This window comes from Mastomys coucha, unplaced genomic scaffold (assembly GCF_008632895.1).
Source record: "Mastomys coucha isolate ucsf_1 unplaced genomic scaffold, UCSF_Mcou_1 pScaffold23, whole genome shotgun sequence".
NCBI lineage: Eukaryota > Metazoa > Chordata > Mammalia > Rodentia > Muridae > Mastomys > Mastomys coucha.
In genome coordinates, this window is record NW_022196906.1 from 80268930 (window position 1) to 80273427 (window position 4498).

Genomic DNA, 4498 nt, shown 5'->3' on the forward strand with positions numbered 1-4498 from the left:
CACAAAGATAGAAATATTCTTAACTCTCCTATCAGAAGCAGAGCAAGACCATTGCCCTATCTGATGCTAACAGGTTAGCAGAGAAAAAAGAAAGAGCCCTGGGGAATTTTCTGTAATTGCTCCATATTAGCCACTGGCAAATTGCCTTCTACCTCACAAACCCCATTGCATTTGCCATCTGAGAAATTCACTTAGGGCTTCCTTAAACAGTTTACTATGTACATAGAGGAGGGAGAGAAGGACTGAAGGGAGGGAGGAAGAGAAGAGAGAGAGAAAGAGAAGGAGGGAGGGAAAGAGAGAGAGGGAGGAAGAGAGAGAAAGAGAGAGAGAGAGAGAGAGAGAGAGAGAGAGAGAGAGAGAGAGAGAGAGAGAGAGAGACTGGTTATATAAGTAAAAGTCTAGATACAGTTTCACAAAATTTAGCACAATGTATTTTGGAATGGCTTGGTGTTTTTAATTTTAAATTAAGTAAGTTATATGATAGCAAGGTAAGTAAGACTTCAGCCCTTAGAAGGTTCAAGACATCTTATCTGTCCCCTGCTGATGGACACACCGTGGTTGATTCTGTCATTTAGTGGCATAGGCCAGGTACGCTTCTGTCTGTTAAATCTGGTACCATCATCCTAATCATTCTTTTTTATTATACTTCATTTATTTCATCTTATCTTTGAGGGTGCAAGCATGCATGCATGTGTGCATGAGTACATGCATATGGAGGCCAGAGGTCATCTTTCAGCTGCCTCTTCTTCCATCAAGTAGGTCCCAGGGATTGAACTCAGGTTGACAGGCTTGGCAACAGACGCCTCTACCCACTCCACACAGTGACTACTTTAGAGACAACTATATAAACCATGGAATCGTGAACTTTGATTTCTCAATTAGTAAAATGTAATTATAGTGAAAATCCCAAAGTTAAAATTGTCTTCAAGTGAGTTCTAATCTTCCAGATCAAACAACGTGAACAGTTTCTACTCAGCTTTCTCTCTAGGCGTTGGCTTGCTTTCATACCAGATCCTGATGGTCTCAAGATGACCTTAGCAAATTCTTCTTTTTTTTTTTAAAGTTTTATTTATTTATTTTATATGTATGAGTACACTGTAGCTGTACAGATGGCCGTGAGCCATCATGTAGCTGCTGAGAATTGAACTCAGGACCTCTGCTCACTCAGGCTCTGCTCATTCCTGCGTAATACACTGTAGCTGTCTTCAGACGCACCAGAAGAGGGCATCAGATCTCATCACAGATGGTTGTGAGCCACCATATGGTTGCTGGGATCCAAACTCAGGACCTTCGGAAGAGCAGTCAGTGCTCTTACCCGCTGAGCCATCTCACCAGCCCCCAGCAAATTATTTTTCATTCACACTGAAGAGGAAAGTGCAAACAGCATGTTCTAATAGTCAAGGTCAAGGTCGGAGGTCATGTGTCCACCACTGAACTATTTCTTCTGGTGATGAAAGTAAACTGAGACTCGTCTTACATTAGCGTAGGAGCTAAAAGGGAATGATTTCTTGGGAATCCAATGGAGATCAGTAGCCACTGGGCAGACTGAAACAGTGCTGTAGGTAAGTAGCACAATGCCCTCGGCTTCCTTGTTTCTTAGCCAGTGCACCTTTAAGGGAGGCATCAAGCAATATATGGAGTGCACCAATGAAGTCATCTCCAACAGTGTCGGTCTTACTCTAGTGATCTCTCCCTCTTGCTTCCCACTCTCTCTTTGGTGTTTTTCCTCAGCTGATGAATTTGATCAAATATTCTAATAATAAAAATTCTCAAGGAATCATTGTCTTTTGATTGCTATCTCACTGATGCACAACTAAATGTTCCATGTCTTTATACAAGGTAAACTACGGTAAAATGGGTCCAAAAAAAAAGGTTCACTATACACCCACAAAAATGGACCCAGTCCCTATCCAGCTAATAGATTTATTGAGATGCCCAAACGTAGAATTACCCCATTGATAAAGTCCATGTCCTTAATGTCCCAAATTACTCAAAACAAATAAGTTCCTTTTACTACCATCTCCTTGAACAACTTGTTCAACTAAAGGTATATGCTTGGTGTGGTTTTTCCCAGCAAGCATTGCTTTAGTCCTTACTGAATCTATGTTCTCTCTGAAATCCATAGCTGTGTGCTTCACTCCTTTTCTGAATTACTCAAATATTTACAAAAATGGTTTTCATTTTACCCAGATTTTTTTTCCCCTAAGCCAAATCCTAGAGTCCTTGCCAGAACTATATTTCTGAGACTCAGACCTGATAGCATCATCTCATGCCCTAACTGCCTCAGAATATGTTCTTGCCTGTGTAAGTTTCTGGTTTGTTCTCCAGCTCTTCATGAGACACCAACTCCCTAACTCCAGTTTCACTGATTAGCTTCGAGGAGTTTGCCTGGGACTCTTCCAGAACATTTATCTGAACCTCTGTCTGTTTATCTTTTAGCCTTTTCTGAGTCTGGAAATCTTTGACTAGATTCTGAGTCTGGAAATCTTTGACTAGATTCTGAGTCTGGAAATATTTGACTAGATAGCTTTTATTTGTTCTTCAAGACTTGACACAGTTTCTTGCTCAAGTATTTCTTCCTCTGAGAAGCCATTTTGAAATCTTTGTGAGTCAGTGTTTTTTTTTTTTTTTTTCCTGCAGACTTTCTTACATCACTCTTTACTTACTTGATTTCCCATCGAGGTTCCTGAGTTGAAAATCTTGTTTTCCTGAACCCTCCAGCAGTGGACCTTACCCAGTGCTCCTCTGCAATGCTGGGAAATGCAAATTGTGGAGAGAATTATTTTGCAAGTTTGGGAGGAGAAAGTAGGACAAAGGGGCCAGGTTGTTTGGGAACTGATTACTATTTTGTGGAGGATCCCACGGATAATCCATGTCTGTGTCATGGTAGTGGGGCACAGAGTCCCCTTTCAGGTCTTCATCTCCATGATAAAAGAGTATAAGAAGAGTCACAGAAGGAAACCCAAAAGCAATTTATTACAGAGAAAAAAAAAAAAAAACAGAAAGGACCACAGGAACAAGCTGGAGAGAGAGCTACAGGTTCTAGGTGGAAGGAGATGGGAAACTGACACAGAAAACACAAGATAAAAGTGGAAACAAGCCAGGGAAAGGAAGAGCAAAAAGACACCCAGGGACATTGCTCTTTGTAGTCCATATCGAAGGAGCACAGTTGTCCTCACCTTCCGGCACTTGAGTCTTCAGCAGCACCCCATTCCTCTGGATCAACGAAGAGGGACACGATTTACCACAGTATTGTTTCAGCCTGGTTGTTAGCTAGAAGTTGCTTCCTATAATTCAAGGATAATAAGTAACTAGTTCTGTTCGTTGTTGCCAGCCTGTCTTCTAGCTATGTTATTGTTGGGTCAGTTTAAAGTCCTATTTACCTTCCAGGCTGCTGCTTCTTAGTTGCCGCTTGCAGATCTCTGTCACTCACTTAAACAGCCGGGCCCCGCTCTCCTTCTCATCGATGAAGACCAGAGCAAAGGAGTTCCCAGGCGATTGTTGTTTATAGTATTTGAACTCGGATTGCCTTTTATTTATTTATTTATTTTAAAGATTTTATTTATTTTATATGTATGAGTACACTGTAGCTGTACAGATAGCCGTGAGCTATCATGTGTGTGGCTGCTGGGAATTGAACTCGGGACCTCTGCTGGCCCCGCTCACTCAGACACACCAGAAAAGGGCGTCAGATCTCATCACGGGTGGTTGTGAGCCACCATGTGGTTGCTGGGATCCGAACTCAGGACCTTCGGAAGAGCAGTCAGTGCTCTTACCGGCTGAGCCATCTCGTCAGCCTCTTGAATTGCCTTTTAAACTTTTATTTATTTATTTATTTATTTATTTATTTATTTATTTATTTTGTTTTTTTTGAGACAGGGTTTCTCTGTATAGCCCCAGCTGTCCTGGAACTCACTCTGTAGACCAGGCTAAACTTTTAAATGTTCTATTCACGGCATATCATTAGCCAACGATCCTGTGCTTTGTCTCAGAAGAAGCTGACATGTTGATGATCACAAGTCTCAACTAGGGCCAGGAAAGGAGACAGCCCGAGACCAGCCTTGATTTACCTTCTTCCTGCATCGTCTATTATCTTGAAATGTAGCATACTGTCTAATACCAAGGATTCTCATATATAAAATACCAGCATCACACCTATTGAAAAACCAATGGGTTCTCAATAGTTGCTTGTTTAGGAATGAATAACATTCTAAAAATTATTAAGTATAATAAAGAAAAAACATTAAAACTTGTGAATAGATAAATGGAAGAAATCAGTCCAAACACTGTTGTCTTAGTCAGGATTTCTTTTTTTCTTTTTTCTTTTTTTCCAGACAGTGTTTCTCTGTAGCCCTGGCTGTCCTGGAACTCCCTCTGTAGACCATGCTGGCCTTGAACTCAGAAATCTGCCTGCCTCTGCCTCCCAAGTGCTGGGATTAAAGGCATGCGCCACCACTGCCCGGGTTAGTCAGGGTTTCTATTCCTGCACAAAACATCA